The sequence below is a fragment of the Lathyrus oleraceus genome, chromosome 7 (genome assembly GCF_024323335.1).
Source record: "Lathyrus oleraceus cultivar Zhongwan6 chromosome 7, CAAS_Psat_ZW6_1.0, whole genome shotgun sequence".
In the NCBI taxonomy this organism is placed as follows: domain Eukaryota; kingdom Viridiplantae; phylum Streptophyta; class Magnoliopsida; order Fabales; family Fabaceae; genus Lathyrus; species Lathyrus oleraceus.
In genome coordinates, this window is record NC_066585.1 from 175,699,576 (window position 1) to 175,725,724 (window position 26,149).

The 26,149-nt window shown below is 38.5% G+C and overlaps 1 long non-coding RNA gene across 1 annotated transcript; it reads right to left on the reverse strand.

The window, feature by feature from the left end:
- Positions 1 to 8,068: 8,068 nt before the first annotated feature.
- On the reverse strand, positions 8,069 to 13,176 carry LOC127105208 (uncharacterized). The gene is made up of 3 exons (XR_007794925.1): positions 13,094 to 13,176; positions 10,642 to 10,698; positions 8,069 to 8,212 (listed from the first exon to the last, which is right to left on the reverse strand). It is a non-coding gene; the product is annotated as an uncharacterized LOC127105208 (long non-coding RNA).
- Between the last annotated feature and the right edge of the window lie 12,973 nt (positions 13,177 to 26,149).

The window sequence follows — 26,149 nt, forward strand, 5'->3', positions numbered from 1 at the left end:
TTTATTCTCACTAGTCAACTCCCTCCCACTTCTTGTCGTGATCGCTTTATAATGCTCCTTAGGATTTGTTTGCGTGTTCGCCGAAAAAGAAGGACCGGGTTGTTGTTCCGCTAGTTGCTTAGCAAGTTGTCCAACTTGAGTCTCGAGATTTTTAATTGCCGCATCGTTGCTCTTTTGATTAGCCATTGACATTTGCATAAATTGTGTCAATGTCTCTTCTAATTTTGACGTTACGATCGGCGGTTGTTGAGGTTGATAAGGATTTTGGGGAGGGTTTTGACGGCTAGAAGAACCACCCCCATAACCTTGGTTATGGTAATAGTTACTCCTAGGTTGGAACCCTTGATTCCCTTGGAAGTGTTGTTGTTGTTGTTGTTGATTTTGAGGATGTGGTTGATAAGGTTGTTGTTGTTGTTGTCTCGGTTGGTAGTCCCGTTGGTTTGCCATGTAGTTTACTTCTTCGAACCCGGGAGGTGGACAAAATCCGGTGTCATGCTCACCTTTGCAAAGCTCACAACAAGCTATTTGCTTAGATTTTGAAGGTTCTCTCAACTCTTTTATTTGCTGCGTTAAGAGTTCCACTTGTTGTGAAATCAGTTTGTTTTGGGCAAGAATGGCATCGTTCGTCCCAAGTTCAAGCACTCACGGCTTCTTCAAAGAGTTGCCTCTACTTTGACTTTGAAGATCATTTAGAGCCATTCGATTTATGATATTTGTAGCTTCTTCGGCGCTTTTAGACAATAAAGAACCACCCGAGGTAGCATCCAACAACGTCTTGCAATTTGGTTGAAGTCCATTTTTGAAAATATGGATTTGAGTCAATTCATCAAAACCATGCCCTTTACATTTCCGAAGCATGGATTTGAATCTTTCCCACGCCTCATTTAATGATTCATTGGTTCCTTGTGAAAACACTGAGATGGTCGTCTTGGATTCCATGAACCGGTTATGGGAGAAAAATCTTTCGATGAACTTCTCTTCCAACACGTTCCAGTTTGTCATGACGACTGGTGTTTGATCTAAGTACCAATCTTTTGCTTTGTCGAGCAAAGCGTGGGGAAATAATCTTCTGAACAACGGTAGCTCTTGAGCTTGATCCACTCCGGCCGCCAATGCTATCTCGTAAAATTTTGTGAGAAAAGCAAAGGGATCTTCATGGTCCATTCCGGTGAATGGACTTCCATATAGTAAATTAAGAGTTCCCGTTTTCATCTCGGCTTGCCTTCCCGTGTGGTTGGCAAACTGAGCAGTATTCCTTGGACTGTTTACACATGGAGTGGAAATGGGCGGTGGTGGTGGTTCCATGATAGGTATGAACGGTGGTGGATGTGTGGTAGAAGAACTTTCTCCTTGTTCTTGTTGTTGTCTAGCCTGTTGCCTCCTTCGTCTCGTTTTGCTATTTAGCCTCCTTGCGGTTCTTTCGATCTAGGGATCAAAAAGAAGTCCGTCCACAGGAATCTGCCCTCGCATAAAACGAAAGCTGCACACTAAACCAAACAAATTACAAGCACAAGTCAAAAATTCGAAAGCTAAAAATTAAGCAACTATTGCGATGCTCGCAATATCAATTCACAATCCCCGGCAACAGCGCCATTTTGTTGAGTGTAATTTTAAGTGTCGGGTTTTTGTTATCGTCTCCACAGGGATTGTGAGATATCACCGCCTTTCGATAGTTGTTTTAACTCTTAGCTTAAGGTAACAATGGTTTTTGGTTTTAGTCACGGTATCTTGCATAAAAGTGTGATAAAATGCGGTAAAAGATTTGGTTTTAATATTTGAGAAATATTGCCAAAGTTAGGGTTCGACAATCACTTTGCATGTATATGTTCGATCAACAAAACTTATAAACTCCTTTAGATGATAAACTATTTCACAAAGTCCTCCCAATGTGTTTATCTCTAACACACATTGTGAGTTTTCCCATTTTGATCTATTGTTTATCTCTAACACAATCTATCAAAATGATAACTTTTTGGTTCAACCTTATGGTGAACAAAATCATTCATTACTATCTCTAGCTAACAAACAAGATTGGATGAAAACCTAGGTAAAGAGTTGGTAAACATCTCTCGATCATAAACCAACACAAAGAGTTTTCAATAAGAACAAAGTTTTCACCATATATTCACCATTAAAGAGTTTACAAATGAAGATCATCCCATTTACACACAAAGCTAATGATCATCTACATCTAACCTTGACAAAATGAAGAACTTAGCTACTCATTTTCATGGTAGCTTGGTCAACAAGTTTTGGAAGAAGGTTGATCAACATCCGAGTCGAATAATCGAGATTGGATGGGAATCCACCTTCTTTTTATGAAAGATTGTTAAGAGATGAAGAGAAATGATTCCTAGGTCACAAAAGATCTCTAGAGCAATGCTGGAAAATATCTAAAAAGTACAAAAGTATGGAGGTGTAAAAGTATGGCTCCAAAAAGTAGCCCTTGCTACTTATAGAGCTGCTACTGAGCTGTCATGCTCGCTAGGCGAGCAGAATGACTCGCCTAGCGAGCCCCAAAATGAGGCACCTGTGGCACCTGCGCCCAAAGAAATGACCTTTGCCAGATTGGCATGTTCGCTAGGCGAACAAAACCTTCGCTAGGCGAAGCCCACGCTTCACCCTTCGCTCCAGCGAGCTTAGGAGGTTTTGCTACTGTAATTGCTCGCTGGAAGCTCGCTAATGGCTCGCCTAGCGAGTGAGTGCTGGCTGCGCTTTTGGCCAAGTCTGGACGTGTTCGCTACACCCTTCGCTGGCAGCTCGCCTAGCGAGTTTGTTGATGTTTGCTACTGTAAAATACTGGAGCTCTTCGCAGGGGACTCGCTGGGCGCTCGCCTAGCGAGCTCTTCGCCACAGCCCTCGCCAAGCGAGCAAGCTGATGAATGCATTCTTTTTCTTGGTCCCTTGCCATTTTCTTGTGCCTTCATTTTCTATTATTTCAGGCCTAATTGCTGCAAAATAACACACAAATCAAAGGTACCAAGATCGTGTATCATTGTATTGCAATTCATCAAAAACAAAGGTGGTTTCGAACACTTTAGCAAGGAAATGGAGTGAAAGATGCCCATATTTGATAGCTCAAATAAGCACTTTTGGGTATCTAACATTCTTCCTCTGTTACATATTCACCATAGTCCAAATCCTGATCTCCTTCCAGTTCATCATCCAAACCCTCTGTTTTTCCCATTAAACCCATTCCCTCAAGCTTTCCATTCTCAACAACATTCCAAGGAAGCCACAAATCAGCATTCTTCCCCAAATCCCTATCCCAATAATCTCCAACAACAACAGTCTTCAAATTCACTTCCCTAACCTTCCTCAACATCTCCGCAAATTCCCGATCATCCGAAACCAAAACCAACCAACCAACCTCTCCACTCATCATCTCCCTCTTCAACCATAATTTCGCCGCATTCCCCTTCCCACCGACCTTCACAACTTTAACGAAAACCCCTGCGCGCCGCAACTTCGAACCCAAACCAAATCCAACCCTAGGTGCAACAACATTCCCCGCAACTTCATTATAAGTATGGATTCTCCGAACGAACCAAACCTTCGACCGGCTCAGCTTAATGGATTTCAATTTTTCCCTTAACTTCTTACGTTGGTACATATGAACTCTCTTGAAATGAATTTTGAGATCGAAAATTGATTTACATTCGTGATCGCAGACACGGCAGGGAATCGAATTAGGGTTAGGGTTTTGGTTGGTATTCCATTGAGGAAGATTGAAGAAGGAGTGCCGTTTTGTGTAAGCGGAGATTGAAACGACGTCGCCGAAGCGTTCGGAGAGGGTTTTGAGAGAGAGTGCGGCGTCATATGGAGGTCCACGTGGAGGTTTGTTGTCGAGGTCCCAGAGGATTATAACCTTTTTGTTAGGGACGTGTTTGGGGATTGGTGTATTGATTTTGATGGAGGATTGGAAACGGGGTTTTGAGCAGAGTTTGTGATTATTTGGGAAAACAAGTGAAGAAGTTAAGTTGACAGAGTTTGCGCTGTGGAAAAACAGAGAATGCATGCTTCTCTTCGTATTGACGAAGAAGAATCGCTTTTTTTTAATGCGATAGGAGCTTTTTTTTTTGTTACGGATGATAATTTGGGCTTGCTCGTGTGGATTGTGGCCTAATGGTATGGAATTTTTCTAGGGAGTGGTTATTTGCACACCGTTTTATACATACTAGTAACAAACCCGAACTTTGAATTTATATTTTAAGACTGTTAATACATAGAGAACTACAAACATACACTAATATAATCTTACAATTGTGATTCATTTATAAAAAGAAAGGTAACATAAATAAAACACATAAGAGTACGTAATTATTATAAAACTCAAAAGATAACATGTCAACTTATCCAATAGTATCTCTTAAATTAAACTGTAAAACATTGAACATCATCATTGAAACAATACTAAAGTTCATAACATCTTTTTCCATCCTACAACAGCACGAAGAAATATGTTAAATTGTATAGTATTTTTTCGAATATGCAAAATATACTATGAAGCATAAACTAAAATATTTTGTAAAATCAAACCATTTGATTTTCATACCAATGATCAACGATATTCATTTGATATCAATCAAGTATCCTAACTAACAAAGTTTAACAACTATTTGTAGTAGTCGAATATGATGTATTCTTTTTTGTCATGTATTAAGATTTTCAAACCACTTTTGCTCCTACCTTATGCGGACACAAATTAAGAAATTCATTTATAAAAAATTTGTATTGAAAAAATTAATTCAAAATTTTAATTATATATATATATATATATATATATATATATATATATATATATATATATATATATATATATATATATATATAACTTGGGCCAAGAGAATCCTGATTAGCATTACCCTTATATATATATATATATATATATATATATATATATATATATATATATATATATATATATATATATATATATATATATATATATAACTTGGGCCAAGAGAATCCTGATTAGCATTACCCTTATTTAAAAGCAACATGCTCCTTATAATAAGGTTTGTAACGAAGAATAGTATTGTTAGCGGGGTAGAAATTTTTTGTGAAAGTTTCTAAATAAATCAGTAGCCCAATCGAATAAAAGTTCCAGGCTTAAATCTTTTTATACCAGAGTCATCACCATCGATGTCTTTCTCTTTTCGGAATCAACACCAACAATGTTTTGGCACTCAATGGAATTCGGAGACTGAGACAAACTTTGGTCTTGACTTCTTCCCCTTAAATCTACTCTCATTGTCCATCTTCAATTCAACAAACTTAGTGATTGTCATATTCAAACAAGATCAATTTGTTTCTCATAAGCTTCAACAAATGTAACCAATACATGAACCCTTAATACACAAATCTATAGCAACAGGTATAAGATATAAGATATGTAAAAAAAAACTATTAAGACACAAATCTAAAAACTTATAAGTCATTCAAAACAAAGAAAATAGTGCATCTACATATTTACAATTCGTACAGACCAAAATCGCAAGAGCTTCAAAGAGAACACATTACTGACCAAAATCGTGAGAGTCTTAAAGAGAACACGATGCAGACAATTATTTAAAACCTTTCATACAGTTCTTCCTCTGTTACATATTCACCATAGTCCAAATCCTGATCTCCTTCCAATTCATCATCCGAACCCTCTGTTCTTCCCATTAAACCCATTCCCTCAAGCTTTCCATTCTCAACAACATTCAAAGGAAGCCACAAATCAGCATTCTTCCCCAAATCCCTATCCCAATAATCTCCTACAACAACAGTCTTCAAATTGACCTCCCTAACCTTCCTCAACATCTCTGCAAATTCCCGATCATCCGAAACCATAACCAACCAACCAACCTCTCCACTCATCATCTCCCTCTCCAACCACAAATCCGTCGCATTCCCCTTCTCACTTACCTTCACAACTTTAACGAAAACCCCTGCGCGCCGCAACTCCGAACCCAAACCAAATCCAACCCTAGGTGCAACAATATTCCCTGCAACTTCATTATAAGTATGGATTCTCCGAACGAACCAGACCTTCGACCGGCTCAAGTTAATGGATTTCAATTTTTCCCTTAACTTCTTACACTGGTACAGATGAACTCTCTTGAAATGAATTTTGAGGTCGAAAATTGATTTACATTCGTGACCGCAGACACGGCAGGGAATCGAATTAGGGTTAGGGTTTTGGTTGGTATTCCATTGAGGGAGATTGAAAAAGGAGTGTCGTTTTGTGTAAGCGGAGATTCAAACGACGTCGCCGAAGCGTTCGGCGAGGGTTTTGAGAGAGAGTGCGGCGTCGTATGGAGGTCCACGTGGAGGTTTGTTGTCGAGGTCCCAGAGGATTATAACCTTTTTGTTAGGGACGTGTTTGGGGATTGGTGTATTGATTTTGATGGAGGATTGGAAACGGGGTTTTTAGCAGAGTTTGTGATTATTTGGGAAAAGAAGTGAAGAAGTTAAGTTGACAGAGTTTGCGCTGTGGAAAAACAGAGAATGCATGCTTCTCTTCGTATCAACGAAGAAGAGTCGCTTTTTTTTTAATGCGATAGGAGTTTTTTTTTTGTTACGGATGATAATTTGGGCTTGCTCGTGTGGATTGTGGCCCAATGGTATGGAATTTTTCTAGGGAGTGGTTATTTGCACACCGTTTTATACATACTAGTAACAAACCCGAACTTTGAATTTATATTTTAAGACCGTTAATACATAGAGAACTACAAACATACACTAATATAATCTTACAATTGTGATTCATTTATAAAAAGAAAAGTAACATAAATAAAACACATAAGAGTACGTAATTATTATAAAACTCAAAAGATAACATGTCAACTTATCCAATAGTATCTCTTAAATTAAACTGTAAAACATTGAACATCATCATTGAAACAATACTAAAGTTCATAACATCTTTTTCCATCCTACAACAGCACGAAGAAATATGTTAAATTGTATAGTATTTTTTCGAATATGCAAAATATACTATGAAGCATAAACTAAAATATTTTGTAAAATCAAACCATTTGATTTTCATACCAATGATCAACGATATTCATTTGATATCAATCAAGTATCCTAACTAACAAAGTTTAACAACTATTTGTAGTAGTCGAATATGATGTATTCTTTTTTGTCATGTATTAAGATTTTCAAACCACTTTTGCTCCTACCTTATGCGGACACAAATTAAGAAATTCATTTATAAAAAATTTGTATTGAAAAAATTAATTCAAAATTTTAATTATATATATATATATATATATATATATATATATATATATATATATATATATATATATATATATATATATATATATATATATATATATATATATATATATATATATATATATATATATATATATAACTTGGGCCAAGAGAATCCTGATTAGCATTACCCTTATTTAAAAGCAACATGCTCCTTATAATAAGGTTTGTAACGAAGAATAGTATTGTTAGCGGGGTAGAAATTTTTTGTGAAAGTTTCTAAATAAATCAGTAGCCCAATCGAATAAAAGTTCCCGGCTTAAATCTTTTTATACCAGAGTCATCACCATCGATGTCTTTCTCTTTTCGGAATCAACACCAACAATGTTTTGGCACTCAATGGAATTCGGAGACTGAGACAAACTTTGGTCTTGACTTCTTCCCCTTAAATCTACTCTCATTGTCCATCTTCAATTCAACAAACTTAGTGATTGTCATATTCAAACAAGATCAATTTGTTTCTCATAAGCTTCAACAAATGTAACCAATACATGAACCCTTAATACACAAATCTATAGCAACAGGTATAAGATATAAGATATGTAAAAAAAAACTATTAAGACACAAATCTAAAAACTTATAAGTCATTCAAAACAAAGAAAATAGTGCATCTACATATTTACAATTCGTACAGACCAAAATCGCAAGAGCTTCAAAGAGAACACATTACTGACCAAAATCGTGAGAGTCTTAAAGAGAACACGATGCAGACAATTATTTAAAACCTTTCATACAGTTCTTCCTCTGTTACATATTCACCATAGTCCAAATCCTGATCTCCTTCCAGTTCATCATCCGAACCCTCTGTTCTTCCCATTAAACCCATTCCCTCAAGCTTTCCATTCTCAACAACATTCCAAGGAAGCCACAAATCAGCATTCTTCCCCAAATCCCTATCCCAATAATCTCCAACAACAACAGTCTTCAAATTGACCTCCCTAACCTTCCTCAACATCTCTGCAAATTCCCGATCATCCGAAACCATAACCAACCAACCAACCTCTCCACTCATCATCTCCCTCTCCAACCACAAATCCGTCGCATTCCCCTTCTCACTTACCTTCACAACTTTAACAAAAACCCCTGCGCACCGCAACTCCGAACCCAAACCAAATCCAACCCTAGGTGCAACAATATTCCCTGCAGCTTCATTATAAGTATGGATTCTCCGAACGAACCAGACCTTCGACCGGCTCAAGGTAATGGATTTCAATTTTTCCCTTAACTTCTTACACTGGTACAGATGAACTCTCTTGAAATGAATTTTGAGGTCGAAAATTGATTTACATTCGTGACCGCAGACACGGCAGGGAATCGAATTAGGGTTAGGGTTTTGGTTGGTATTCCATTGAGGGAGATTGAAAAAGGAGTGTCGTTTTGTGTAAGCGGAGATTGAAACGACGTCGCCGAAGCGTTCGGCGAGGGTTTTGAGAGAGAGTGCGGCGTCGTATGGAGGTCCACGTGGAGGTTTGTTGTCGAGGTCCCAGAGGATTATAACCTTTTTGTTAGGGACGTGTTTGGGGATTGGTGTATTGATTTTGATGGAGGATTGGAAACGGGGTTTTTAGCAGAGTTTGTGATTATTTGGGAAAAGAAGTGAAGAAGTTAAGTTGACAGAGTTTGCGCTGTGGAAAAACAGAGAATGCATGCTTCTCTTCGTATCAACGAAGAAGAGTCGCTTTTTTTTTAATGCGATAGGAGTTTTTTTTTTTGTTACGGATGATAATTTGGGCTTGCTCGTGTGGATTGTGGCCCAATGGTATGGAATTTTTCTAGGGAGTGGTTATTTGCACACCGTTTTATACATACTAGTAACAAACCCGAACTTTGAATTTATATTTTAAGACCGTTAATACATAGAGAACTACAAACATACACTAATATAATCTTACAATTGTGATTCATTTATAAAAAGAAAAGTAACATAAATAAAGCATATAATAGTACGTAATTATTATAAAACTCAAAAGATAACATGTCAACTTATCCAATAGTATCTCTTAAATTAAACTGTAAAACATTGAACATCATCATTGAAACAATACTAAAGTTCATAACATCTTTTTCCATCCTACAACAACACGAAGAAATATGTTAAATTGTATAGTATTTTTTCGAATATGCAAAATGTACTATGAAGCATAAACTAAAATATTTTGTAAAATCAAACCATTTGATTTTCATACCAATGATCAACGATATTCATTTGATATCAATCAAGTATCCTAACTAACAAAGTTTAACAACTATTTGTAGTAGTCGAATATGATGTATTCTTTTTTGTCATGTATTAAGATTTTCAAACCACTTTTGCTCCTACCTTATGCGGACACAAATTAAGAAATTCATTTATAAAAAATTTATATTGAAAAAGTTAATTAAAAATTTTAATTATATATATATATATATATATATATATATATATATATATATATATATATATATATATATATATATATATATATATATATATATATATATATATATATATATATATATATATATATATATATATATATATATATATAACTTGGGCCAAGAGAATCCTGATTAGCATTACCCTTATTTAAAAGCAACATGCTCCTTATAATAAGGTTTGTAACGAAGAATAGTATTGTTAGCGGGGTAGAAAAATGTTGTGAAAATTTCTAAATAAATCAGTAGCCCAATCGAATAAAAGTTCCCGGCTTAAATCTTTTTATACCAAAGTCATCACCATCGATGTCTTTCTCTTTTCGGAATCAACACCAACAATGTTTTGGCACTCAATGGAATTCGGAGACTGAGACAAACTTTGGTCTTGACTTCTTCCCCTTAAATCTACTCTCATTGTCCATCTTCAATTCAACAAACTTAGTGATTGTCATATTCAAACAAGATCAATTTGTTTCTCATAAGCTTCAACAAATGTAACCAATACATGAACCCTTAATACACAAATCTATAGCAACATGTATAAGATATAAGATATGTAAAAAAAAACTATTAAGACACAAATCTAAAAACTTATAAGTCATTCAAAACAAAGAAAATAGTGCATCTACATATTTACAATTCGTACAGACCAAAATCGCAAGAGCTTCAAAGAGAACACATTACTGACCAAAATCGTGAGAGTTTTAAAGAGAACACGATGCAGACAATTATTTAAAACCTTTCATACAGTTCTTCCTCTGTTACATATTCACCATAGTCCAAATCCTGATCTCCTTCCAGTTCATCATCCAAACCCTCTATTTTTCCCATTAAACCCATTCCCTCAAGCTTTCCATTCTCAACAACATTCCAAGGAAGCCACAAATCAGCATTCTTCCCCAAATCCCTATCCCAATAATCTCCAACAACAACAGTCTTCAAATTCACTTCCCTAACCTTCCTCAACATCTCCGCAAATTCCCGATCATCCGAAACCAAAACCAACCAACCAACCTCTCCACTCATCATCTCCCTCTTCAACCACAATTCCGCCGCATTCCCCTTCTCACCGACCTTCACAACTTTAACGAAAACCCTTGCGCGCCGCAACTCCGAACCTAAACCAAATCCAACCCTAGGTGCAACAACAACATTCCCCGCAGCTTCATTATAAGTATGGATTCTCCGAACGAACCAGACCTTCGACCGGCTCAACTTAATGGATTTAGATTTTTCCCTTAACTTCTTACACTGGTACAGATGAACTCTCTTGAAATGAATTTTGAGATCGAAAATTGATTTACATTCGTGACCGCAGACACGACAGGGAATCGAATTAGGGTTAGGGTTTTGGTTGGTATTCCATTGAGGGAGATTGAAGAAGGAGTGTCGTTTTGTGTAAGCGGAGATTGAAACGACGTCGCCGAAGCGTTCGGCGAGGGTTTTGAGAGAGAGTGCGGCGTCGTATGGAGGTCCACGTGGAGGTTTGTTGTCGAGGTCCCAGAGGATTATAACCTTTTTGTTAGGGACGTGTTTAGGGATTGGTGTATTGATTTTGATGGAGGATTGGAAACGGGGTTTTGAGCAGAGTTTGTGATTATTTGGGAAAAGAAGTGAAGAAGTTAAGTTGACAGAGTTTGCGCTGTGGAAAAACAGAGAATGCATGCTTCTCTTCGTATCGACGAAGAAGAGTCGCTTTTTTTTTAATGCGATAGGAGCTTTTTTTTTGTTACGGATGATAATTTGGGCTTGCTCGTGTGGATTGTGGCCCAATGGTATGGAATTTTTCTAGGGAGTGGTTATTTGCATACCGTTTTATACATACTAGTAACAAACCCGAACTTTGAATTTATATTTTAAGACCGTTAATACATAGAGAACTACAAACATACACTAATATAATCTTACAATTGTGATTCATTTATAAAAAGAAAAGTAACATAAATAAAACATATAATAGTACGTAATTATTATAAAACTCAAAAGATAACATGTCAACTTATCCAATAGTATCTCTTAAATTAAACTGTAAAACATTGAACATCATCATTGAAACAATACTAAAGTTCATAACATCTTTTTCCATCCTACAACAGCACGAAGAAATATGTTAAATTGTATAGTATTTTTTTGAATATGCAAAATGTACTATGAAGCATAAACTAAAATATTTTGTAAAATCAAACCATTTGATTTTCATACCAATGATCAACGATATTCATTTGATATCAATCAAGTATCCTAACTAACAAAGTTTAACAACTATTTGTAGTAGTCGAATATGATGTATTCTTTTTTGTCATGTATTAAGATTTTCAAATCACTTTTGCTCCTACCTTATGCGGACACAAATTAAGAAATTCATTTATAAAAAATTTGTAATGAAAAAATTAATTAAATTTTTTAATTATATATATATATATATATATATATATATATATATATATATATATATATATATATATATATATATATATATATATATATATATATATATATATATATATAACTTGGGCCAAGAGAATCCTGATTAGCATTACCCTTATTTAAAAGTAACATGCTCCTTATAATAAGGTTTGTAACGAAGAATAGTATTGTTAGCGGAGTAGAAAAATGTTGTGAAAATTTCTAAATAAATCAGTAGCCCAATCGATTAAAAGTTCCCGGCTTAAATCTTTTTATACCAGAGTCATCACCATCGATGTCTTTCTCTTTTCGGAATCAACACCAACAATGTTTTGGCACTCAATGGAATTCGGAGACTGAGACAAACTTTGGTCTTGACTTCTTCCCCTTAAATCTACTCTCATTGTCCATCTTCAATTCAACAAACTTAGTGATTGTCATATTCAAACAAGATCAATTTGTTTCTCATAAGCTTCAACAAATGTAACCAATACATGAACCCTTAATACACAAATCTATAACAACAGGTATAAGATATAAGATATGTAAAAAAAAACTATGAAGACACAAATCTAAAAACTTATAAGTCATTCAAAACAAAGAAAATAGTGCATCTACATATTTACAATTCGTACAGACCAAAATCGCAAGAGCTTCTAAGAGAACACATTACTGACCAAAATCGTGAGAGTCTTAAAAAGAACACGATGCAGACAATTATTTAAAACCTTTCATATAGTTCTTCCTCTGTTACATATTCACCATAGTCCAAATCCTGATCTCCTTCCACTTCATCATCCGAACCCTCTGTTCTTCCCATTAAACCCATTCCCTCAAGCTTTCCATTCTCAACAACATTCCAAGGAAGCCACAAATCAACATTCTTCCCCAAATCCCTATCCCAATAATCTCCAACAACAACAGTCTTCAAATTGACCTCCCTAACCTTCCTCAACATCTCTGCAAATTCCCGATCATCCGAAACCATAACCAACCAACCAACCTCTCCACTCATCATCTCCCTCTCCAACCACAAATCCGCCGCATTCCCCTTCTCACCGACCTTCACAACTTTAACGAAAACCCCTGTGCGCTGTAACTCCGAACCCAAACCAAATCCAACCCTAGGTGCAACAACATTCCCCGCAACTTCATTATAAGTATGGATTCTCCGAACGAACCAGACCTTCGACCGACTCAACTTAATGGATTTCAATTTTTCCCTTAACTTCTTACGCTGGTACAGATGAACTCTCTTGAAATGAATTTTGAGATCGAAAATTGATTTACATTCGTGACCGCAGACACGACAGGGAATCGAATTAGGGTTAGGGTTTTGGTTGGTATTCCATTGAGGGAGATTGAAGAAGGAGTGTCGTTTTGTGTAAGCGGAGATTGAAACGACGTCGCCGAAGCGTTCGGCGAGGGTTTTGAGAGAGAGTGCGGCGTCGTATGGAGGTCCACGTGGAGGTTTGTTGTCGAGGTCCCAGAGGATTATAACCTTTTTGTTAGGGACGTGTTTAGGGATTGGTGTATTGATTTTGATGGAGGATTGGAAATGGGGTTTTGAGCAGAGTTTGTGATTATTTGGGAAAAGAAGTGAAGAAGTTAAGTTGACAGAGTTTGCGTTGTGGAAAAACAGAGAATGCATGCTTCTCTTCGTATCGACAAAGAAGAATCGCTTTTTTTTAATGCGATAGGAGCTTTTTTTTTTGTTACAGATGATAATTTGGGCTTGCTCGTGTGGATTGTGGCCCAATGGTATGGAATTTTTCTAGGGAGTGGTTATTTGCACACCGTTTTATACATACTTGTAACAAACCCGAACTTTGAATTTATATTTTAAGACCGTTAATACATAGAGAACTACAAACATACACTAATATAATCTTACAATTGTGATTCATTTATAAAAAGAAAAGTAACATAAATAAAACATATAATAGTACGTAGATATTATAAAACTCAAAAGATAACATGTCAACTTATCCAATAGTATCTCTTAAATTAAACTGTAAAACATTGAACATCATCATTGAAACAATACTAAAGTTCATAACATCTTTTTCCATCCAACAACAACACGAAGAAATATGTTAAATTGTATAGTATTTTTTCGATTATGGAAAATGTACTATGAAGCATAAACTAAAATATTTTGTAAAATCAAACCATTTGATTTTCATACCAATTATCAACGATATTCATTTGATATCAATCAAGTATCCTAACTAACAAAGTTTAACAACTATTTGTAGTAGTCGAATATGATGTATTCTTTTTTGAAAGCAACATGCTCCTTATAATAAGGTTTGTAACGAAGAATAGTATTACACACACATATATATATATATATATATATATATATATATATATATATATATATATATATATATATATATATATATATATATATAATATATATATATATATATATATATATATATATATATATATATATATATATATATATATATATATATATATATATATATATATATATATATATATATATATATATATATATATATATATAACTTGGGCCAAGAGAGTCCTGATTAGCATTACCCTTATTTAAAAGCAACATGCTCCTTATAATAAGGTTTGTAACGAAGAATAGTATTGTTAGCGGGGTAGAAAAATGTTGTGAAAATTTCTAAATAAATCAGTAGCCCAATCGAATAAAAGTTCCCGGCTTAAATCTTTTTATACCAGAGTCATCACCATCGATGTCTTTCTCTTTTCGGAATCAACACCAACAATGTTTTGGCACTCAATGGAATTCGAAGACTGAGACAAACTTTGGTCTTGACTTCTTCCCCTTAAATCTACTCTCATTGTCCATCTTCAATTCAACAAACTTAGTGATTGTCATATTCAAACAAGATCAATTTGTTTCTCATAAGCTTCAACAAATGTAACCAATACATGAACCCTTAATACACAAATCTATAGCAACAGGTATAAGATATAAGATATGTAAAAAAAAACTATTAAGACACAAATCTAAAAACTTATAAGTCATTCAAAACAAAGAAAATAGTGCATCTACATATTTACAATTCGTACAGACCAAAATCGCAAGAGCTTCAAAGAGAACACATTACTGACCAAAATCGTGAGAGTCTTAAAGAGAACACGATGCAGACAATTATTTAAAACCTTTCATACAGTTCTTCCTCTGTTACATATTCACTATAGTCCAAATCCTGATCTCCTTCCAGTTCATCATCCAAACCCTCTGTTTTTCCCATTAAACCCATTCCCTCAAGCTTTCCATTCTCAACAACATTCCAAGGAAGCCACAAATCAGCATTCTTCCCCAAATCCCTATCCCAATAATCTCCAACAACAACAGTCTTCAAATTCACTTCCCTAACCTTCCTCAACATATCCGCAAATTCCCGATCATCCGAAACCAAAACCAACCAACCAACCTCTCCACTCATCATCTCCCTCTTCAACCACAATTCCGCCGCATTCCCCTTCTCACCGACCTTTACAACTTTAACGAAAACCCCTGCGCGCCGCAACTCCGAACCCAAACCAAATCCAACCCTAGGTGCAACAACATTCCCCGCAGCTTCATTATAAGTATGGATTCTCCGAACGAACCAGACCTTCGTGTAACACCCCAAAATTTGCCCTCCTCATTCATGCATTCACTTTTTAGGTCATTTAGCATTTCATGCCATATTGCATCGCGTCAATCAGAATTAGCTCCAAGAAGCTCGAACATCATCCAGGACACTTTGTGGGTTCTACTTAGACGGTCAGTCAACGTAAGGAATAGACTTGAGGTACTACCAACAGGTCTAATTGGGGCGTATTCACCGTGCAAATTGCCAGACTTGAAGAAGCAAGAATCTGCTGCTGAGCTGTCATGCTCGCTAGGCGAAGGGCGCGCATTTCAGAAAAAATCAAGAAGCTTTGGGCCTCAGTTGACCTCATTCCAAGCCCATTACCCACGAAATCAGTCTATAAATACTGAAGTTTCAGTAGAGGAGTTACACTGGGAGAACCACGGGAGAAAGATCTTGAGAGGAGGAGACCTAGGAATTACTCTGCAGCAACCTTCAGGCAGCTCTGAGAAGTTCACTCCGATTCACACGCTCTTTTGCCTCCGCCTCACAGAGCTTTACAAATCCAGCCACGCCGTTCGATCGATCTCTCTCATCAGGTATGCCTTTGTTCCTACTACTTTACGCCTCGAATTTGAATATTATAAATGTATGAGGTAACATCAGGTGTTGCCCACGGGTTTATGTTTGTGTATAAATATGTGTAATAATACCTCGAATGTTTTAATCATTTTCGTTTATGAGATGGATACCACATGGTTTCGGATCATAGAGATCGAACTGTTATCAAGGAGGAATCCAAAACCCGCAGGCCTTCGCTAGCCGCTTCGCTAGGCGAGCCTGTAGCGAAGCTTCGCTAAGCCTTCGCTAGGCGAAGCAGTCGCGAACGTGACAGTATCTGCTTTTTGTTTTGTTTTGTTCTAACCTGTTTTTGTGTTGCCATGGCATTGTTTTCCCTGGATCTCATCTTGTTTGTCTAACCCTTTGTCGAGTTTTGTGAGGGCTCATATGGCTTTTGCAGAGACACTCGCGTGGTTTCCCACTTTATTTGTGGGATACCCCCTGAAGTTTTATTCTGATTATTCGTGTTGACTGATTTCCTTTGACGGTCCAGCTGGAGAGATTTCAGGGTTTCTTGCTCCTTTAACTGCTATAGCTTCGGATCTTTATCCGTGTGGTAATTTTTTCCCTTTCTCGTACTTTATCGCTTTCTTAGCTTGAAGACCTCGATAGGAGGCAATGTTTGAGCCCCTTGGTGGCATTTTACTTTGAGATACATGTTTTGTGTTTTGTATTCGTATCCCCACATGTAGCGCGGTTCCTTCGTCAAGGACTGCCTGTTTGCCCTCGAGCATCCCAAACCCTAAAACCCATAACACACGTTTACTCCTTCTACTACAGGCGAGTAAGTCTCCAAAGGTCGAGCATCCGGTAGATTGCGTAGTGACGTTGTTCGTCCAAAACCCAATCCATAACCCCGTAGTTAGCCGAACTACGGCTTGCTCTGATTCTCATTCCAGATGAGATACGTAGGCATAAGACGCGATGTCTTAGCGAGCACAATTACCCCCAACCCATAGGTCAGCCGAGCTACGAAGACTCTGATTCTCATATTCAGATGAGATACGTATGCAGTGGATGCGACATCCGCGCGAGTCATTTCTCTTAACCTTTTTAGTAAATAAACACATTAGGTAAACCCACACCCTTTAGACGAAAACCACAAAAGTGGATCCCGTAGAGTACTATGGATGCGTAGGGGTGCTAATACCTTCCCTTCGCATAACCGACTCCCGAACCCAAGATTTGGTTGCGAGACCCCGTCTTGTCCTTTCCTTTTTCAGGTTTACTTCGAGCGTTTCCTTTCCCTCCTTCGGGATGAATAACGCACGGTGGCGACTCTTCTGTCTTTTTCTTTCGCCGGTTGTTTTTTCGCGCACTATATTTTTCAGGTTGCGCCAGCTGGCGACTCTGCTGGGGACGCTAAGAAGTTGACCTCTTGCTGGTCCACCTTCCCTAAGCGAGTCCCTCCTAGCTTTTGTAGTTTGTTTGTTTATTGGGTGTTCATGCTTTTGTACAGTTATTTATTTACCTGCTTCACCTTATTGCATTGTGTACATATCATTGCTGTATCTATTGGCTGGCTATGGCTGCTTGGTGATCTTTGTGAGATGAGTTCTATACCCGAACTCGAGTGCACTTAAGATAGGAGAATGGCATAGTCCTGTCAACTTGTGTGGAGTTATTCCTTAGCGAGTTGACTTGCAAGCCCATTCACTTGGTGGAGGTCATGTTGAGATCAATAATGTCACATAAGTAAGTTGTGGTTAGACATTACTTGTTCCAATATAGACCTAAGAAGCCAAGGACCTTAGTTTACCAAACCCATATTGGCCTATTTGTAGGACGTAGTGCAAAAGTCGTTCAAGTGTAAGATTTGATACGATTGTTACGCGATACTACACTCATAAGAGTCTCTTCTTGAGAATATTGTTGGAATACGAGTAGTCGTTCCTCTGATAATATCCGAAAGATGGGATTATGACTATGGGAACCTTTTGTAGAACATGTTTGGCAGGTTTAAACCTTAGTACACTCCTTTTGGGTGGTTCTTAACCTAAACTCCATGCTCGTGACTTGCGACAAACCCTTGATTCATGGTTGATCCGATCAGGCATCCTTAATATCAATGAAACTCGGGTGTTGATAAGGTGTAAACCATAATCCACCAAAATGGGTGGTTGATATTAAGGATAACGTGACCCATCCCATGACCTTTGTTTGGTGTGCTCTTGATTTCTCTCCAGACAGTGCAACCTGACAGATGTTCAAGCAGATACAACAATCCTGATTGACATGCCACTGCATTGCATTCACATCATCACATCATTTGCATTCACATCACTTAACACATGTTTATCCTTTTCAAGGGGGTTTAAATCTTCTTCTTGATTCTAGTCGGGGTTTTCTTCTTACACTGTTTATCAAATGTGAGACTGGAATCAAGGGGGTAGAATACTTTTGGAATTGATAAACATGTCATTGCATTTGCATAGTCATCCGCATGTCTTGCATAACAGGTACCGCCACAGTGTTCTCAGTTTGTTTGGTGTCCCACTAGCAGGATAGCTGACTCAGGCATTCACCGATACGGTACCCGAAGGAATCAACAAAGAGTGATGGAGAGCCTACAAGCAGAGCTCACCGAGATGAAGATTCGCATGAATCAGTTCATGGATTTGGTTCAAGGGGTGGCTCAAGGACAGCAGGAGCTTAGATTGTTGGTGCAGAGGGATCCTCCTATTACTCAACCGGAGACGTTAGCTGATCCTCCAGCTGGAGAGGCTAATGGTCCCAATGGACCGGGGCCTATCCCGATCCCGCATGTCAACCTAGATCAACAACCTATTCAGGATGGTCAGGATGATCAGTTCCCCTTGCTTCAGGAAGACTTTGGCATGGACCCCATGTTTAGAAGATTGGAAGAGAGGTTGAAAGTAGTGGAAGGACAGAATCTTTTGGGAGTAGATGTTGCTGACTTGGGGCTGGTCCCAGGTGTGAGAGTGCCACCGAAATTCAAGGTCCCGATATTTGACAAATACAATGGCAGTTCTTGCCCCAAAACTCACGTGCAAGCCTATTTCCGTAAAATGGTTGCATACTCTGATGACGAGAAGCTACTTATGTACTTCTTCCAGGATAGCCTAGCTGGGGCATCCTTGGAATGGTATATGAGGCTGGACAGAGCCCACATCCGTTGCTGGAGGGATTTGGCAGAAGCTTTCGTGAAGCAGTATCAGTATAATGCAGACATGGCTCCGGACAGAACTCAACTTCAGAATCTGTCTCTTAAAAGCAATGAGTGCTTCAGGGAATACACTCAACGCTGGAGGGATACAGCTTCCCGTGTTCAGCCTCCTATGTTGGAAAAGGTAATGGCCAACATGTTCATGAATACGCTGCCTGGACCTTATCTGGAGCGTCTGGTGGGGTGCAATGCTTCCAACTTTGCTGATGTGGTCTCTACTGGAGAAAGGGTGGAGAATTACCTAAAGACCTATAAAAGCCAGAGTGGAGGTGGATCCTCATCAGGAGTGAAGAAGCCGTTCATTCAGGGACAGAAGAGGAGAGAAGGGGATGTGTCGCATCCGCGAAAAACAACCGGCGGGCTAAAACAAAAACAAACAGAGCCGCCACCGTGCGTTATTTATCCCAAAAGAGGGAAAGGAAACGCTCGAAGTAAACCTGGAAAAAGCATGGTCTCGCGACCAAAGAGATGGGATCGGGAGTCGGTTACGCAAGGGGAAGGTATTAGCACCCCTCACGTCCGTCGTACTCGACGGGATCCACGCTCAAAGACAGAAAAAGGTTGCTAAAACAAACACATCACACACACACACCGAAAACAACACAGGTGGGGTAAGAGGAAGAAGGCTCGCTAGGACATCGCGTCCTATGCCTACGTATCTCGTTTGGAACGAGAATCAGAGCTGCCGTAGTTCGGCTCACGCACGCCAAACAAGACACACACAAACACCGGCAAACATGGAACCCGAACGCCAATCGCTGGACTTACATCGGCTTCCGAACCAAACAAACCCACACTGGAACCCGAATGCCAATCACTGGACTTATATCAGCTTCCAAGCACACAACAACCAACCAAGTTAATAGGGAGTCGGGAACTCGAGCCTATAACTGTCAAGCACACACACAAAAAGAAAACAAAGTGCCCGGAGAGACCTCGCACGGTCTCCTGCCTACGTACCTCATCTGGTATGAGGATCAGGGCGACGTAGTTCCCCCGAACGGGAAGAAAGACTAACCAGATACAAAGGGAGACACACTACTAGGGAGCTGGACTCGAGCCTAGATGTTATCATGCATCATTGCCCTATGTTAAGGTTCACTATCTACTCGCACAACAGCAAGGTAATCCTAACCAGGAAAAAGCAAAGCATGCAAGCATAAACAAAGCAAAGCAAACATTTCAAATAGCACACACTATATCCAGTCAAAGTGGGCTCAAACAAAGGGTCAGACTGCCAAAGCAAGTCATCTGTACAAGGGTGGTGTTAGCTCTTAACCCTGACATTGAGAGTCAGGGTGAAGCTGATGAAAGGAGAGTGAAGATTAAACTTCACAGCTCTTATCCCTGGCCAGGGAGAGCTTCAGACAAAGGAGTGTGGGTTTAGAAAGGAGGAACCCTTCTACACTCATGACTCTGACTCAACTGTACAACTGTACAAGATCTTGGGTTAATGTCCCAATGCATCAACACAGTGGTGTGAGCAGAGGGACGACTCAACAAGAATAGCAGGGGATGGATTGCACATCCCTTGGGTTCTGCCAATTGCCTTAATCAAGGTCTTTACCTGCTTGGGGACAAAGTTAAACAATCACAAACATCGCCTCTTAAGGAGGACTTCAGACAGTTGCCTGGCCAAGTAACAGGCCAGGTCTTCCAGACTACATGGAGACAAGAGAGTCTACCTCAATTGGTTTATACAACCAAGCACAGCAAGCAAGTTCTCAAGGAACTATTAGCAACTAATGTACCTGAAATCAATCAAATACAATCAGTATACCAATCAAAAGCCAACATTAAACAGCACAAGTCAATAGTTAATCTGTACAATCAAACAATGCAATGTGCAATGCACAATCAACTCAAGTGAGCCAAGCATCCTACAAAACAAAACAAGTTAGTCCACAACAATTGACCAAATCAAACTCAATTAACTTGAAGCAATCTCCTTAAGGCATTTGCATCTCAACCTGAAAAGCCAAACTCAAATATGAGAAACAAGACCACTAGGACAAGCCTAGGGTCAAAAGGAGATGAAAAATCCAAAACAGCAAGTGAAAATTATCCAAAATCACAATCAAACAATTTAGAAACAACTCCAATTGGTCCCATGCTCATATCATTCATCATTATCATTTCATGAAAGAAAAGGCATCAAACATGCAAATTGGAACCTCAAAAGACCAAACAGAATGATCTCAATCAAATCAACATCAAAACATTTCAATAAATTCCACAAAAATTCAAGTCCAAACAGAACACATTCAATGAAAATCAAAAAGTCCAGACAAATTCAAGCAAGCCAACACAAGGCATCAAAACAAACATCAACTTCCATCAATCATAAAACAGTGACAAAACATGATAAATGAATGGGATCAAAACCACAATGACCTATAATGTGTCTAGAATACACATGTCAAATTTCACATTCATCCAATAAACCATAAGGATTTCACAAAGCCAATACCAACAAGTGTCACAAAAAATCAACAAATGACCAAACAGAGGAGAAAATTCCAATCAAATAGGAAATGCCATCAATAAATCCAGAAAAATTCACATGTGTTCTTAACATCTATATGCTCAAACATGCAAAAAATTAGCTCAATCCAATGTTCCTAAGCACATCAAATAAAATCATGAAATTCACCAAGCATGGTGTGACACAAATTGTCACACCTCTAATCAAAAATTCATATCTCATCAACCAGGGATCCAAAAATTGCAAACCATACATCAAAATCACCAACAAAGAGTCAAGAATAGGCATGCAAAATTTCATGAATTTCTATGGAAGCATCATCATTTTATGAGTGAAATGGCATGGCATACACAAATTGGCACACATCCAAACAATCCCTAGGCAATTTATTTTTCCACACGTGCACAAAAATAATAAAAATCACCATAAAAAACTACACATCACAAGGAGAATAATGCAAAAAGTCTCATCAAATTTGGACAAGAAATGAGGAACTTATGATTTTTTGAAGATATGTGATGAAAATGAAATGAAAAATGAAAAAAGAAATGAAATAAACATGAAATTAAAATGAAAATGGCAATTGCGTAATTAAGCTTCAGTACAGCAAAACGCGGCGTTTCTCATTAATTTGGTGGCAGCTTGTGATTGGCCTACGCTAGCGGGAAACACATTTTGAAAATCCAAAACCAGGCGCACGGATTGAACACGCTTCTGGACGTGTTCTTGCTCAAGAACACCAACGAAATTCCAGAAAATGCAGATGAGCATTTCTCAACCAAATGCAACAAATCATATATCACTGGAATCACCGTTCAACAAGGATCATGAAACTAACAAGCATTAGACCTAACTCTCAACATATCAACCAGATCGATCGAAAATAGGTTTGCACATCAAACTTCCAATCAAGATTTCTCTCTCGATACTCAATCAAATTCAAAACCACGAGCAACATGTTATTCTATGTTGAAAGATCTACAAGAACCATATGATAATTGGAGCAATTAAAGAGATCGAAATCTGACCTTATGGAGATGGCAGTTCGTGAATTCGTGCTCTTCAATGTCCAAAACACCAAAATAGAAGCGGTTCAATGATGTGGAAAGTGATTGCAACAAGTAGTTTAGCTCAAAACAGCTCCAGCTCAAAGATTCTTCAATTTGCCATGGAAGATCACTATGAGGACAGTCCAAATTCTTCACTCCTTTGCCACGATTTGGATGAAACAGTTGTGCACCAACACTTGTAGAGTGTGGATCAAACAAGAACCATTGCAATGGATGAAGAATTCAGTGTGAAATGATGAAAAAAGTGTGAAAATTTTTGGAGAATTTGGAGAGAATTGGAGGGAAAGTTTGTTAGATCTGAAAATGTGAAGTGTGATTATCAATTCTGTTACAATTAACACTTTATACCATCTCCTAATCCATTTCTTAATCACAATTAGCAAAATCAAAATGAATTAGTGAAATGCATTTTCAATTGAAATAACCAAAATAGCCTTTTCCAAACCAGCCAATGTAACAGTAGAATGGCAACGCAAACAAGTTCTAAATGGTATTTGGAATGTGCTAGAATGAGCTTTGTATGCAAAATCCATGTAATTCTCAAAATCACCTTTTCATGCCAAAAATGCAAATTAATCCACTTGAAAAATGGACTTTTTATGTGATGAATTTTGATGAAATGTGATGATGCATTATGAAAGTACATGTAAAATGTGGTTTGCTCAAAGAAAGATCACTCAATTTGGCCATTCCATGTGAAAGTTATGCCACTTTGAATTTAGGCATTTTCTGAAAATGATTAGACCATAACTTGCCAACCACACATGAGAAATGAGTGTTCTTGGACTTTTTGGAAAGGTGAGAGCAAGATCTACAAATTTCATGTTGGACAAAATTTCATTTGAAGCATTTTTGGACATGTATTTTTGAGATGAAAAACTTTCCATTTTTGGAAACTTTCAATTATAGGTCACTTTCTATTTTTGGAAAGTTTCCTCCTGACTTTATTTTCTTCATTCTTGATGTTTGAAATGTCAAATGAAACTTGTTTAGACATGAATGAAGTGTATCCAAATCTCTCCCACCTCCAAATCCACCATTTCAGGCACAGTTGACCACAGTTGACTTTTCTGACTGATAGATGAATTTGGCTATGCACTGATCAAGTTGAACCTCAAACTTCTGATGAAATGGCTCAATGATGAAACCCTAGCTTACATGAGCTCAATATAATCATGAAATGATCCCCATATTCACTGTAGACCCCATCTCCTTGACAAGCCCTGATTGGCCCAATGCAGATGATTAGGGTTGACTAGTGGTCAAAACCCTAATCTCAAGGTATCTGATCAATCTCTTGGAGATGATGAAACCTTGATGATGATGATGATGATGTATCATTTCAACCAAGATGAAGACCAACCCCCTTGAGGAACCATGAAAGCCTAATTTGAATCACACACCCTCAGATGGCTAGTGATCAATTCAATCAATGAAACCCTCAGCTTGCGTCTCAACCTCTTCATCCTCTGATCAAGACTTAGGAGGATGACTTGCACAATGTTTCCACATGATATGCAATATGCAAATGCCTAATGACCTAAAAAATGATATGCAACATGCTAAGCTAGTCCCAAGAGAGGAGGGCAAATTTTGAGGTGTTACAGCTGCCCCTATTCAATCCACTGTGAACCTGTCGATATGAATAGCCTCGGCTTTCAGATGATCAGGATGAAGAGTGATTGAATACCAAGAACAGACGAACAATTTGCACTCTGATGGGAAAATAATTAACAATGCCTGTCAGAATCGGCAAAGAACAAACTTCTGAACAAGAATCCGTCTGGTACGGAGAAAGTCAGCCTGAATACCGAAACAGGAATATATCTGGATAAATGGTAACACAAAGATAGCCATGGCCTGAACGCCGCTCGTCAGTCTGCATACTGAGCCTCATAATATGAGAGTAATTGATGTCGGTCTGAATACCGGGAGATTAGCCTGAACGCCACTTTGGTCTGAATACCGCTTCGGTCTGGATACCGCTTCGGTCCGGATACCGGAAAACTGGTCTGAACACCACTTCGGTCTGGATACCGGAAAACTGGCCTGACTGCCACAAGCTGCATCGATCTAATTGTCGGAAGCTTCTTCGATCTGAAAATCGGAAACTGGCCTGAACGCCACCTCGGTCTGGATACCGCCTCGGTCTGAACACCGGAAAACTGGTCTGGATACCATAAGTACTTCAACCTGATCGTCGGAAACTTCTTCGATCTGGAAATCGGAAACTGGCCTGAACGCCACATCGGTCTGGATACCGCCTCGGTCTGAACACCGGAAAACTGGCCTGGATGCCACAAGTACTTCGACCTGATCATCGGAAACTTCTTCGATCTGGCGATCGGAAACTGGCCTGAACGCCACATCGGTCTGGATACCGGAAAACTCTTCATGCCTGTTGTCGCATCCTACGAAAAATCAACCGGCGAGCCTAAAATAAAAACACACAGAGCCGCCACTAAACGTTATTTATCCCAAGATAGGGAAAGGAAACGCTCAGAGAAACCTGGAAAGACATGGTCTCGCGACCAGAGAGAAAAGGTTCGGGAGTCGGTTACGCGAGGGGAAGGTATTAGCACCCCTCACGTCCTAGGTACTCCTAGGGATCCACGTCCTAGAATAAAGAAAAGGTTGCTAAACATCACACACACACACGGGGAACGCAGGTGGGGTTAAGAGAAACGGGCTCGATAAGGTATCGCACCTTATGCCTACATATCTTGTCTGGAACAAGAATCAGAGCCACTGTAGTTCGGCTTACGCACGCCAAACAACACAAAAACGACACAAACAAGCAAGGGTGGCAAACATGGAGCCCGACAACCACTGGATGGAATTATGTCGGCATCCGAACCAAAACACATTCACAAGGGCAAACGTGGAGCCCGACTGCCATCATCACTGGGCTTACGTCGGCATCCGAACCCACAAAAAACACAGTCAGATAACAAGTAAACGCACGCAAAAAAGAAAAAGGTTGCCCGGAGAGGTCTCGCACGACCCCTGCCTACATACCTCGTCTGGAACGAGGATCAGGGCGATGTAGTTCCCCTGAAAGGGACTAAATTGTTAACCAGAAACCGGGGAAAGACACACAACTAAGGAGCTGAGA